Genomic DNA, 15,581 nt, shown 5'->3' on the forward strand with positions numbered 1-15,581 from the left:
GGCCAGGTTACTTTGTAAATTATATGGAATTTACTTCAACTTTCTGCAATTAGCTTTGAATGCGTTTGAAAGGTTTTCAAGAATCGTCTAGTTAAATACGTCTCACTGACTTCACACGTGACTGCCTCCATTTGCAGATATTAATGGCGAGCGTGGACACACGCTGAATGGGGGAACGACTGGGTTTCCATAGCCTCGAGACAATCAGATAAAATAGTGAAAATTATAATGCTCAACTTCTCGGCAAACAAGCACTGAAACCTAATTGGCGGCCATTGTCCGGGTTCTGATGGCTATATTACACTGACCAGTCAGTCGGCCGGTTGATATTACATAGCTAGTTGGATATTAATCCGAACTGACCAACCATTGTCGATGACCCGGCCATTGAGAAACTGTATAGGTTAGATGAGGCGATTAGTTGCTGAGCAAATAGATCTTATTAAGGCAATACTATTTGTAGACCGGAATTAATCGCAGTTAGTGATGTTTTGTTCAAGATGCACTTTGACTCTGTACAAGATCCGTCTCTGTTATCATTAGACTGTCTTTTGCGAATGAAAGCTTGTCACGGATTATGTAATCAATACCGTTTCCATGCCTTTCAACAAGATCTAAGTCGCAGTCGGCTACCTTTTCTTGTAAAAATAAAATTGAGATTTAGTAGGAGAGTATTGTATACCGGAATCAGAATTTATCACACTTTCCCAACGAAATACGCGATTTGGTGTATGTCCTGGATAAACAACCCAATCAACAAAAATAATTGCATCTTAACATCGAAATTGACTGAGCTTGGATTGCTAAGTCCGTCAGATACGGGATGGTGGTGGTGTGTGTGGGGGTGTGGGTGTAGGGGGGTCATAGCGTGCCTTGCTTTTTGGTTTACCCTTTGGCGTTTGAAAAATTGATTATCGTGTACCAGGTTTTTTGTGCGGTCCCTCCCACTCCCAAGGAACTTTATTCTAGAAAGTTTGGGTAATTTTACTACGTAGATTAACAAAACAGATTTGAGATTATAGGGATAATGAGGAGAAAAGTAGAACGAATGGGTCTTTTCGACATCTTCGACAATTATAAAGGCGCTAATCGCAAGTAGTGGTAAATACAATTTAATTACGTCAATTATTGTGTCAAAATCGCCGTGTTTTCAATGGACAACTGCATTGATGTGTGTTGGTGTTGTTTTCAACCAAGATCTGTCTGCGGTACGGTTTGGTGTGACCTAATCTGAAACACGTTCAAACATGATAGACTGAAAAAAGAAAGCTGCGAAAACGAAACACAGATGATAAGTTTCGAAACCAAAGCCTGTTAGAGGTCGAGGTTAGACTGGTGGCTGTCTGTAGTGTGACAAATTTCCGGGTAACCTGCGAAAACGAAATACGATGGATTAAATAGCCTTTCTGGTGCCCTGTTTAAGTCTGTGACTGGATGTGGCGTGACAAATTTCCGACCAATCAGCCGAAACACCCCTTGTCCAAAAACAGCTAAATCCAATTGTATCTTTGGAATAGCCGTTGGAGACGTTGTTATCGTGTGCAAACTGAGAAAAGCTTAGCTTAGATTATGTCTCGTGATCGAAAACCCCTTCTGACTAGCAGGAAATTGTTTCTGCCACTCACTGCGACTTATATTTTACCTGTAAGACAGATTGCAATAATATAGGTGATTCTATAAATGTCTTAGAGATAAATGAGAAAACATATTGCCATGGCAACATATATAAATAGTGTCAATGTGTCATAAACTAGTATAATTCATATTACCGGTTGCTATACAAACATTATAAATACAGATGGCACATTGCTATGGTTACCATAATTGTTTACGGTTTTAGATAAAATAGAACAGATACAAACAAAAACCAGCATGCGATTTCCTTACTCTAACTCCCCTTAATTCAATTCTTCATTATTGTTCAACTCCGGCAACACCTTTTCAAACTTAATGTGTTTGAAAGCTGAAACGGCACAGTCCGGGAAACATTTCCCTTTAAAACACACTCAATGACCTATGTCAGTTTTTATTATCCGGGTTGGTGCAGACATGTAGGACGTTCGATCCTGGTTCATTTCAATTTGTGTGTAATGGGTTTCAGGAAGGTGGGGTGGGTCTTTCAAATGCAAGCCAATGCTTACATGGGAACTCGGATTTTCGCGTCGACGTTCCTTCCTTTCCAGGCCGCGTGTCCTGCACCACTGATATGGGAAATGAACTTTCTCAGTCAACACGGACGACAAACCCTAGATCTGGTTATCGAATCAGTGCATAACTCACTAAGTAACCCCCCCCCCCCCCCCCACACACACACACACACACCCATACACACACACAAACACCTCATTCCCATTGCAGAAGCTACCACTTATGAATGACCAGCCTAGCTAAGACGTTGAAGCAATAACAATAAATCCCAGAATTGGTATAATTCAATAGTATATTGATGTCTTTCTGTCATGAGTAAAATATAGAAAGTTGAGATATACACGATCTGCTGCAACTTGATCTGTCTTGAATAAGACAATATTTTATTGAAGGAACCAAGAAACATCATTGTCTTTATCTCAATCGAATCAAATTACGTATTCCAGTTGCTTTGATCTTGTTTTACGGTATTTAATTTCCCAGAGATCTCAGGATGACGAATCTTGATACATCACGATACTGATTACACGTCCACACTTCCCGGTACCTCGAAAACAGATAATATACTTAATCTTTCTTATGAGCCTCCGTCTTCATTAGCCCAGTCGGGCCAGAACAGTAAGACTTAAACCCCATTTCATTTCATATCTTATGAAAGTAATACTACTTGGTTATTAATTATTTCTATATATTCCATTTTTTCATTTTAACTTTTCTCTGCTGGACCTGGTCTCATATGATCTTTTATGTGCGGTTTTAATATTTGGAAATATTAGATTCGCAGTATTCCCTTATTTTTCTCTGTTGGTGATAATGTTCCATTAGTGTTAAATGAGAATTTTGCTCACGCTGCTTTCTTTGTAGAGTTACTATATTGAAGAGTTTGGAGACATTCGGAGTGGAAGAATTACTGAAGTAAGAAAAGGGACAGATAAATAGTCCATCGTTAATGAAGCGACCAACAGGCAACCATTAGCAGAGTCTGGACCAGGGGTCCTATTGCTGTTCAGGTGGCGAAACATGGGCGTTCTAAGAAATCGTGTTATTCGAATAAAGAGTATAAGAACCTTATATTTGTATTTTGTTTAAAAAAGAGAGGAAAACATTGGGGATGGGCGTACGCACAGATGGAACATAAAAAAGTAGTACATCTAAATTATTGGAGAGCTTGGAAAATAAATGTGATTCAGTTGAATTGTAAAAGTAGCTGGAGCCTACATTGAAGTATCCAGGAACAAGAAACGTCATACAGCTAAGCTATTAAGGGGGTGGTAAGGAAATCCAAATAAAGTCGCATAAACGAGATACCAGTGATAATACCTGCAAGGTAGGAAAGACAAGAAGTCGTAAAACCAAACGATTACTTGCAACCAAGATAACTGTGATGGTTAGGGATTTTAATTTTAATCCAGCGTCTTGAAAACCAGAATTAGCTAAGTCACTTTATGATAACGAATAATTATCGTAGCTGCGTATTTTAGAAATTATTCTATGTAGCATGTACGTGAAATGCTTAAAGTATCATACAGACCACGTCACTGTAAGTTCGTAGTATTCTACTAAATCTGATAAACCTCCGATGATATACGAGTAATGAATGACATGAAAACCTTGGTTACAAGAAACCTGACAATTATAAAGATCTTACGTAAAAAAATAACAAGAAAAAAGCACCAAACGTCACCCGATACCATTTTCACTTCTGCAAACAATTGACGTAATCTCACGAGGAAATCCACATCCTACTTCTGACACCCGAGATAAAGATAAAACTAATGACGACCATATTTTCACCTTGTAAACAAGTTTTGAATAGATTTTTCATTAAGTCAAAGGGCATAAGACATATTGCATTGAATCTTTTCCCATCGAGCGCCCTGAAATAATGTCAGATGTTCAGGAAGATAAATGTACTTTGCTAAGCAAATTGCAGAAATGTGCAGATTTATGAAACCTTTGGTTTGACTAAGTTCGTGCAGACTATCAAAGTAGTTTCTGCAATATGTGCAGACAACTTTCGTTCATACCTTTTTTCACTGTCACATTCACGGTGAAAGTGGCCCTAATATGTTGTATATATACATCTAATCTCAAATTCCTATTACCTTCAATTTAAATCACTTCAAATTCTAAAAATCAAAGTATTAACATACCTAAAACTTAAAGCAGCAGATTTGTTTCCTTTGGGTGGGGGTGGGGGTAGATTGGGTGTTCGGGGACTATCCTAATGTCAAAATGACGACAGCATTTGAAAAATATGCCATCTTTATCAATTAACAGGATTGACAAAATTGTTGCAAATTTGGCAACGACTTAGTTGAACTTGAAAATCACAGATTTATAGTCAAATCAAGTCCAAATACAAAATACATTTACCACCGGTCTCCCTTTAAATTGATATTATATTGTTGCAAATTTGGCAACGCCTTAGTTGAACTTGAAAATCACAGATTTATAGTCAAATCAAGTCCAAACACAAAATACATTTACCACCGGTCTCCCTTTAAATTGATATTATATGAGATTTTGTTGAAAATTGTTAATAAACGTTGAATATTTCAGACAAGCACCATTCTAATTTATTATATTGTGATTTTCGGCTGTGGAAAATTAGAACCATTCGAAATTCGGTTACTTGCAAAGTCGACATCCTCGCTTCACAATCTTAAGGATGCAGTCGTTCGTTCGTCTTATGTATATCAAGCAAGGTTCTCAGCTTAAGAGACATATTTTTTCACCTTTCCTCAGGTATATATTTATGTAAAGACTGATTGTTTATCATATCGTATTTCGACTTTCCAAGCTATATTTTAGTATTGTGTTGAAGGATAGACTGTGTATTGAAGGAGATGTAATATAATATTATAATGATATAATAGCTGAGAGTCGACAGATATGTAGCCTGATAGCAACGCCATCATTAAAGTTGTTAGTGTTCAAATTTATATCTTTCTTCTTCTCATACATCACATTATAACGAGCTTCCGTTCAATTGTCACCATCACTCGACTTCCAACTCAGGAGTCTCACCTCCATCTTTAATTTCATGAATTATGAATTTACCTGTGCATCTCACGTGACCATAAAACACAGCATTGGAGATTATGTTTCTGAGGAACAGATGGCAGCATCCAGACATAAAGTTGATTAGCTTTTATTCCAAGAAAATTAGAAATCTCAAATTATACACCTCGAACTTTTATAACCTGGCATTAATATGCAAGTCCATTAATGAGGTAGTCCTTTTCCTTTTCCAATGCTATATTTTCCTTTTGATTCATTTGAATAATCGATCCAAATCAGCAAATGAGTTCAGAAGTTGTAGAAGAACGTTATTTCATTATTATATACAACATATTGTAATATATTCTCGGTGATAGATAAATGCAAAAAATCCATTAAAAAGTCTATGGATTGACTAAAAGAGGTTAGGTATAAAAATATAGACAATCTTCTAATAGCACCCAATCGCAGATTCTGGAGTAACAAAATAACTATCAATATTTATGAGGTAATGCTTCATTTTATATTATAATATAATTTGCATTTATTTCATAGAAAATTGTGAATATCTTTAGTATATTCTTTTAAAATTTCTTTTCACAGAAATATTGTTCACCAAACACTTAGTCATAATATTCGTTACTTTTCTATACGTGCCGGAGATTGGTTGGTGTACTTTATCTAAGACAAATGAGACTTACCAGTGGACCTACGAATCTTTACTAAAAATGTCTCCATTAATCAAGATTTTCAATAAACGGTAGAGTCGCCAGGGCCGGTGCTATCATGATTGCTGCTACATACGGCGGTTACCTCAAAGGGGCGCAGTACTGACCTTATAAAATAGTATAAAATAGACCCATCCTTGTAAATCCAGTTATGACCCTTTTTTATAATTTTATTTTGTACATTCGTTTTTTAATCAAAAAGCTGGCTAAATCTAAATGAAGGATTCGTGTGGTCAATTTGAAAAGGGTAGGGTTTTCTCGCATAGATTTCAATCAAACTCTTGATATAGGTAGAAGATCAATTATTATAAATAAATCTAATAATAATACAATAATATATGTACAGCCCACACGTGTTACTATTATTGTATCGGATATGTATTGTTATATTTCCATAATATATACATTATACGCTCATCTCCTTATTTCTACATTTAGTCATACACGATACGACATATCCCCCACTTATGCATATCAATCCGCGTGAATTTTTGTCTTTTGATTATACACAAGAACAGTAGAATTGGTATTAATATTCTATTTCGTTTTTAAACAAAATACAATCCTTGAATTATTTTTATTCTTTAGAAAATCTGCATAATCTCCCTTGTCTGAGCCCCACCATTCACTAAAGCGGATCAACAGTATTATTACTGTTTGAATGCTACAACGAAATAGACACCGGAACCCTGTCAATCAATGGTCTGTGAACTATTGTACATCGTAAGGAACACGACAGTCAGTATTAAAGGTGCATAGAACAGAATATGTATTACAGAAATTGTTTCTATTGACCACGAATACTAGGGTGGATCTAAGCGTTAAGCCTTAATACAGAAGTATAATCCAAACTGGGGTAATTCAAGCTGGATGGTGACGGTGACTGTTTTCACATCCAAAATCTATTTGTTTCTGATGTCATGTGAAAAAGTCACTGTCCTCGGTCCTTATCTACGAAGAATGGGAAGAGAATGTGACTTTTCCGCTCGAACCTTGAAAATCATGCATGAGTTTACGGTACATCTGCTGCAAATTGATTAAAGGTTACCCAATAATAAAGTCGTCTTTGGACACTTTAAATGTTAATATAACAAAATTATCTGTCGGAATTTTATTTTGTTGGGTTTATATGAAATATTTAAAAATTGTATCTGGACTGACCCAGGGGTCGTTTCTATGTCCTGCCCTTTTTAACATAAATATCAATGACCTGTTAAATTCCTAATACAACTTCTACGCGTAGCATGAATCGGATATGAGATCAGCATAAAGGTATCTTCCAAAATTAGGAACAAATATTGGCAATATCAAGTTTCGCTGACACGAAACATATAAAATACGTTGCCAATATTTCAATTAAAGTACACATATTGCTCGTTGTCTTTGTACATCATCTTTGAACTGATATGTGAATCAAATTAAGAAACGAAACCATCTGGATAAAGTCTTGTAGGTTTCCCTCTAGTGATATTTTAGAACTGTAGGGTGTAAAGATAACAGTGTGATATGAGATCATCGTGCTTGTTATTGTCTCAGTTCCACCAATAATAACCCCCTACCGTAACTTTATATTTCCCTGTGGTGCAGTCACAAATACTTCTGGTCGCCATATTAGTTAATATGCTGGCGTCGTTGCTGGGAGATTTTTGTATCCCTCTCAATATTTCACTATCAACCTTGAAGCAGGTGGTCTTTTAGAGAAAATTACATAATTTGTTGGGTCAAATATTTTAAATGGCGAGTTTCTTAAATCGTATTGCGTAATTAATTCTTTGTTGATGTGAAATCTATTTTCGTTCCATGGAATCCGTAAAAGCTTAAAAAAACATTTAAAAATTCATGATGAATAATAATATTAAATTCTTAAAATCCATTATGAATAACAATATTAAATTTATGAAATTCAGTATGAAAACATATTTAATTTATACAATTCATTATGAATTTATAAAATTACTTATATATAACAAACAGTAGGACGTTAAACGCCATTTCATTTTATGAATAAGAATTTTTTTACTAGCACGGTTAGAGCTTAACCTGTATATAATTTATATTTATAGTTAAATGTATAGCAAATATTTACACATACAATATTTAATTTGTCTTTTAGAATGCATCTGTATAAAGTTATGCAATATTCTCTTGGAATGCTATCATTTGTTGTATATATGTTTGTCTTTTGAAATAATTTCAAGATACATGTAAATATAATCGTTCGATCTAAATTCTTTTGACGTTTGTTATGGGTACAACATATTTATGTTTTCGTTGGTCGTAAGTTCCTACATATTGTAGCGCGAAGACTTGATCTTTGCCCTGTTCAACAACTAGAAGTGATGCGTCAGTTTGTCCACGATTATGCAAATGGAAGGTAGCTATGACTGTCGCCTGCTTGTTAAACGTTGTATGTTAATTCACTCAATCAACTTGAGAAATCATTCCCTGAAATAATTGATCATCAAAGCGCAGACCTAGCGTAAAGTAAAAAGGCGGTATGGACACTAATGACGCGTGTTGAATGAAGAAACCTGCACAATCGCGACTTCGATGGTGTAGGCGGGGCTTAATGGGGAAGAAGGGCCAATCAAATACGTGTATAGGATTGAAGGACAGTGGCCGTACCTGTGGTAATTCGTTTCACTATGGTAGACATACCGAGCTACAGAGGCTTTTACTATTGTTGTCATCTTCTTAACTGCATCTCGCACTAAAGGAAGAAAGAGTTCAACTATCTGAAGGATATTTTTGTTGTATTTGAAGGACAGAGACAGTGTTTTAGAGTAAAGTCTACTGTTGTCAAGAAGAGACTATATACTACTATTGGGGATATTTTTACTACAATTGATAATATCGTGTTTAGTGGATATAATTCTGTTTTATATAAGGTTCGTACTCTTACGCATTTATTTCTTTCATATTTATTAGCATTTATTTACATCGTCCATCGTGCAGAAGTCGTATATATATTTTGGAGAAATTTCGGTTCGAATTTCAAACGACACGTAAATTTCCACATGTTTGATGTTTTGTTTTAAAATCCTAATATCTTTATAATACACAATGTTGTATTAATATGCATAATGGAGCATGGGAACAAACAGACATGCTAGTTAATTATGTTAATACATTACAATGATTATTCATTACAATTCTATTACAACGATGACAGTTTAAATAATGTATATTGAGAGATCAATTTGCATATTATTCATATTTATTTTGTGTATATTGTCAATAACCATTCGCCAGATCTAGAAATCATTTTCCAATGTATTAGGTGATAGTAATTTGAGATTATGAATACCTAAGTCGACACAAATACTACAAGTTATTCGTCTAAAATCAAGCCACATGTGGTCATATGTTGTATATTAATATGCATGTATATTATCTATTATTACCCAAAATTATAACTGTAGAAACAATTTATGTAGAAATGTTGACATGCCACAAGTTAACCATTTCTCCAAAGACGAATACGTACACAAATACTACAAGTTATTCGTCTAAAATCAAGCCACATGTGGTCATATGTTGTATATTAATATGCATGTATATTATCTATTATTACCCAAAATTATAACTGTAGAAACAATTTATGTAGAAATGTTGACATGCCACAAGTTAACCATTTCTCCAAAGACGAATACGTACACTCATTTTAAAGTAAGATACCCCTCTCTATTGTTTGTAATCGTTGACTTCGAAGCATTAAAATCACATACCATGCCATTTAATAATAAATATATGTACTTTTTGTAAAAGCGCAACGAAATGACAAAGAAATTTCATCTCACTAGGGATTAATATAACATAATCACATAATATATTAATAACAATATTACATGTATGTTATTTCATAAACACAATATAATATGCAAATATCAGATCTCAATATTGTTACTCATCAGTTAATAACAATGAAAATCAATAAACCTTGTATTCATATTTCATACTCATTGTCAACATACACAATACTTAAATCTACCTGGGAATTTTTATGGCTCCCTATTCCCAGTTTAAAAAGCCGAATACGATGAGATCAGTTATTGGGGGAGACTCGTCATATTAGCATAAAATCGATCTTGTAATGCCAATAACTATAAGTTTGGTCACGTGTATTCTTATGGTAATGTCCGCCCCTTAAACATGGAGCAATAGATAAATTGATTAATCGGCAATTAATTCCCTTATCATAATCTCTTTAACCTTTGACTTAATCTTTCGTTATCATTGATATCCCTGGCTGCTAATTGCCTTTGGGGAGCCATCATAGGTATCTAGAACTTTCAGATCATCACAATTTGAATGGCTAGATAGCTTTTTTTACGTTGGAGAAGTTGACATTTTGTTTAGTTTTCTGAAATAATTTGATGGTCAAACTTCAGACTGATGAAATTTTCGTTTCGTTTTGAGAAATGATTTGATGTTCAACAAATTCATTCAAAATCCAAACTGAGGAAATTTGCCAGTTTGGTTTTGTGAAATGATTTAATGGTCAACCGAGGAAGGTTGTCGTTTAGTTTCTGAAATGATTTGATGGCCACCAAAATTCATTTGGGAGTCACCTGTACTGGTACCGATGTGAAACCACAATCTGCAGGGATGGTACTACTGTTCCAAGATAGAATTAATATACTTATGTTGGAAATTATCACGGAAATAGACATTTTAATGAGTTCTTCCTTCACTCTAATTTCGAAAAGTATAGACGTGTTTGGAAAGTTCAGACGTGATGCTTTACTTTGTACTTTTATACTGGTGGGTCTCCTAATTATTATGCCACAAACACGATACGTCATCAGTAAATTGTGACATGTGACAAATAAGATGTAATTGATTTGTAACAATATAATCCATCTTCGACAAAACAAAAACTTGTCTCTTTAACCGTCAATTTGGGTATATATTTAGCTGATTGATGAAGTCTGCAGCCAAATTTTGGTAAAGTGAATGTTAGGAATTTGGTTAGTGTAAATGCATTTGATAAAACGTGAATCTATTCAACTTGATAAAGTCTTTAACTGTTTTAAGAACAGTTCAGGGACAGTGGGTTTCTGATATGCGTGCTTGAATGGCAAATCAAATGTTGTTTAACGTCCTACTCTTTGCACCAACCGCGCAAATGAAGATGTGCTATGATTGAATTTTTTGTTCGGACAGTGGCGCTACGACCTACCAACGGCTTCTTGGGACCTCGGTTTTTCATCCAGTCTGAACGACTAGACGCTTTTTTTAAACCACAAGGTGACGTCACACCGGAAAAGCCCAAGGGACTTTCTCTGTCAACCCCGAGATCGAGCTCTGTACCCTCTGAGCCACCTTTTAAATAACAAAAAATGAATTATAAAGTTTTTATTTTAGTAATAATGTTGCTATAAAATGGTCATGTACCATAATAAATAAGGGTAAAACACAAAATTATTCTTACTCAGACCTCGTGGTGGTGCTGTAGACCAAATTGAAAATTGACCATAGTAAACGATCTATGGAAGTTGTGGGAGAACTATCTGAAGAGTTCTATGATATTTAATTGTGTAGTGTAGACTTTTAGCGTGATTGTCTAAAGATAATCAGATAAGATTAAGGCCTAATGAAAAACACAGACGAGTACACGATGAGCTGTTTAACAAACATACGAATGGTATTAATTATTGAGGTATTTCCGAAATATGAATTTGGAAATTCTTTCTTCATTCTGTATAGATCTGGCACTATAGACACCATTAGTTGTAGAAATGTTTACTTGGCCCAAATTGAAATCAGCATTTTCTAAAATGTCTTTCAACACAAATGTCTGATGATGTATGGCATTTTAAGTCAAAGAGATTCTTTTCCCAATACATGTAATAGGAAAACTAAAACGGTAATAGATCGGAAATAAAATTTATCAAAATTGGAAGCGTCACACCAGTACAGTCCAAGATGGCAACCAGTATGTGCGAGACTATATTTTGTCATTGTTTGATTGTTTAATGTCGACTTTGACAGCATCGTGTTAAATTGTGTAATCACCGCTTCAAGGTGCACTGAAGATAAACACTGTAGCTAAAGGCCATGTCCTGCCAGTTTCTTAAAAGTTTGTCTAAAGTTTCTTCATTATTCACGACTTGTTGACACAATCAAGTAGAATTATATAAACAAAACAAAAAAACAGTTTTAAAAAAATATCTGAAGAAAGTGAAATTAACAATGATTTAGCAACATGATCGGTTGAAAAAGCTATCTGAAACATGTTGATTGGCAGTATGCGCAAACTCGAGAAAAAATGAAAACGTGTTTCGATGCATGTTCGTGACGTAAACTTCTCCGTCACAAGTTCACTTCACTGTCACGAGAAATAGACAACCGCAAATATTAACAAGAGAACATCGTTATTGAATTTTTGTGTCCCCCTCAAAATGTCAAGAAGACATTTGGGAATTGTCCGGTTATTTTCCTTCTTGCTGCTGGTAATCCTTGAGGTTGTCCTTGGGGTTGTAGACTGGGTGTGCTTAGAAGAATGAGTAGGGACGAGCCATACAAGTTCGCCATTTTTAGTCCCAAGCTATCGTATCTTCTTGTTTTTGTATATAAACTTTCTGTAAATTATTTTCATCATCATTTGCTCTAAAACGTTGAGAGAACCCTCAACGAAACGTCGCTTTAATTAAAGTAGCAATTGTGTTCCATATCATGTTTTCTGTTTATTACAAGCTATCGTAGTGGTGACAGATGTCGTGCAGAGTATGTTTACCTTTTGTAACACCTTACACCACCTCTACTTGGCATGGACTCTTTCAAAATTTTGTATCAGCGGATCTCAGATGCTTCTGAAATCCAAATTCAATCTTGACTTCAAATAGCGATAAGTAGAGACTGATCTCGTTCATGAAGAAGAGGAAGAAATACGATAAATACAACATTATATTGATGACAAACTACTTCCTTAATAAATTAGCCATTATTAAAGAAATAGATACCATTTCCTTCTTAACAAGCTACATATATATAACCACTGTTGTCTACATAGATCTATACCTGCGTATATAGATATACCTACATTTAGACAAAGACATAAGACAGGAGATTGATTACAGGTGAATGTTTATATATCTTTACCTGAAACTATTTTTACTATGTATCTAAACATGTAGGTAATAGTATCCTAGTTTATTATGCAGGTGTCCTTAACTCCAGGCTAGTTTCAGTTTTCACTATAAATACAGTAGATGGTGGAGACATGGTCTATCATTTGTGGTCGTTGACAGAAAATCACTCAGAACAGAAAATCCCTATAATCGTCCGCGTCTTGTTTTTAGAATTTACCTTGACAAGTTTATCCACGTATTTTTCTATAGTGATTCATAACCATTAAAGACTTGTTAGGCGTGTGAACTTCTTAAATATATAAAAAAGTGGTATCAGGTGTTCTCGAAAGGTTAAGTGTACCCTACACCGTCATATGAGCCATGCTATTATTTCATACTACTTCATGACTGTACAAGCGGAATCTATAAACTTCGTCAAGTTCTTCGGATGGTCCCAAAAGGTAGTGTGTGCAGTTTGCCTACATTTTCTAATGATAGCAAGTGAGCAACTTACTAAGATAAAACTCATACGGTTTGAAGCGATCCAGGGAAATGATTCTACACTGTTTTAGAATTCTGTCGTCAGATTTTTTAACGAAAAAAACAAGTACAAACAAAAAAAACCTAACACTGGTTCATCTTGAGATTGTTTAATATGAAACCTGTTTATATGAATTATGACTCCATTGAATAAAACTAAATCAAGTTACACAAAACACTTATCTTTTTATCTATATAACGCGTGTCATGCACTGATTATTAATAATTACTATATTAATATAGAAGCATCATTCATATTCATAAGCGTGAAAAATATTACATTCACGAATATAATACCATTTTACACTGACGAAAATCAGTTATTGTCACATCTTTACAATTTTTTAAGGTAATATCACTGCGTGTCAATTTTTTTTAGCATAATTTAGCATATTTTTATGAATTATCCTTGACGCTATATGTTAACACTATACAGTAGCTATCAGAAACGATGATAAAAAAGATAATAAGTGTCGCTAACACTTCAAATAACAAGGCTTGACACACGTGATATTATGAAGCTAAGTCAATGTCCATCGCACACCCGTTCATAATATTACAATAAAATATATTAATCCACGACATACATCTAATCAGATAAAATACAAAATATTCTATAAATATTTAGTTGTAACATTTTTACAGGTGACTGGATAAAGATTGAATACTATTGTTCTTGATACCAAGTCCCTTATCCTGGGTCGCTCCATCTTTTTGAGGCTATTGAATAAAAGAGGTGTCCATAAAGACATTATTTGCAAAATGGCGGATGCTTATGGAAAGGTCGCTAACTAATAAACAGTAATTGCATTTCTGTGTGTCTCCAAAGCAACTGGAGCCGCGGTGGCTCAGTAACTAGGGTGTCCAGTGTTCAATTCTGGGTTTGGTCGTAAAAAACCCCGGAATTTTCCAGCGTGGTTACCCCTTGTCAGAGGGCGCTGGACGGACGACCCAGTAGGTACAACGTCTAGCCGTTCGGAAGGGACGAAACCCCAATGTCCCGTGTACACGTTGGCGTGCTCGTAAAAGAGCCTTTCACGATTGTAATTTGAAATAAGAGTAAACCGTAGCCCCGCTGCCTGGGCAAAATTTTCCTTACAGCATATCGTATGGCGTATGCCGGTCTTCATTAGCCCAGGCGGTGCAGAAACGTAGGGCGTTACCCAATTCATTTCCAATCCAATTACTGAATTCTATTGAAATCCTTTATGCCAATAAGGGTATTCAAAGACATGGAAATAAACTATACCCCCAGAACTGAAAGTGTTAGGTAAGTATATTTATAAGCAAAAAGTTGAAGAAAAAGACCATAACACGTCTTAGAATGTTTTTGTAAAAAATTGAATTTAACTGAATTTTGGCGGATACCCTTTTATCATAAAAATTGTCGAGAAAAATTTATGATCTAAGTTTATTTGTTTGTTTTGTTTTTTTTTTTTGTCTGAAGATTTTGTGTTAATGAAAAGGTAGCCGTAGGTGTATGTATATATAGGTAAAAAGGTGTACTATTGTATATATATTTACTTTAAATCATCCTGTACGTGTGTAGCACACTCCTAACTTCTCTTTTATCTCCTTCACTAGGTTAACAAGTTTCAATCAATGATAACGACAAAAAAAAATTCAACAGTTTCAAAACGATGAATGCAATAAGCACGAAAGAAAAATACTCGTGGGCTTTAGAAAAATGAAAAAAAGCGTAATAGTGAATGGAATTTTATGAGATATCTTCAGCTTAATTGTGTTCATATTTCATGGTATAAAATTGTATAGAAGATTTGAAAGAATGTTTGAACTTTATGAGACGAGGATCTCCTTTTAAAGGTATCAAATCAAACGATTTACTAAATGATGTACAGAACGTTTCTTTTCTAACGGATATTCTTTAAAGGAGGTCGTTCATTTGTGTAGGGGGGTGGGGGGGGTGGCATAAAGGGTCCCAAAATGATATTAATTGCAATATACATTTAAGGTTTTTTTAAGATACCACCCGATATCACTTCTCAATTGTGAAGTTCCCTTGTTTAGGAAATTTTGATTTTTTTTTATTGTATTCGACATATTCCGTCTTCATTAGACCAGTCGGAGC

The 15,581-nt window shown here is 34.8% G+C and overlaps 1 protein-coding gene across 2 annotated transcripts in view; it reads left to right on the plus strand.

The window, feature by feature from the left end:
• Window positions 1-8,538: 8,538 nt before the first annotated feature.
• The window catches only part of LOC126830831 (putative protocadherin beta-18), a 30,215-nt gene continuing 23,172 nt past the window's right edge, over window positions 8,539-15,581 (plus strand). For both annotated transcript variants that reach the window (XM_050561259.1, XM_050561261.1), the window contains exon 1: window positions 8,539-8,767. The gene's annotated coding sequence lies outside the window, so the exon portion shown is untranslated. The remainder of the gene's footprint in view (window positions 8,768-15,581) is intronic.

The sequence above is a fragment of the Patella vulgata genome, chromosome 8 (genome assembly GCF_932274485.2).
Source record: "Patella vulgata chromosome 8, xgPatVulg1.2, whole genome shotgun sequence".
NCBI lineage: Eukaryota > Metazoa > Mollusca > Gastropoda > Patellidae > Patella > Patella vulgata.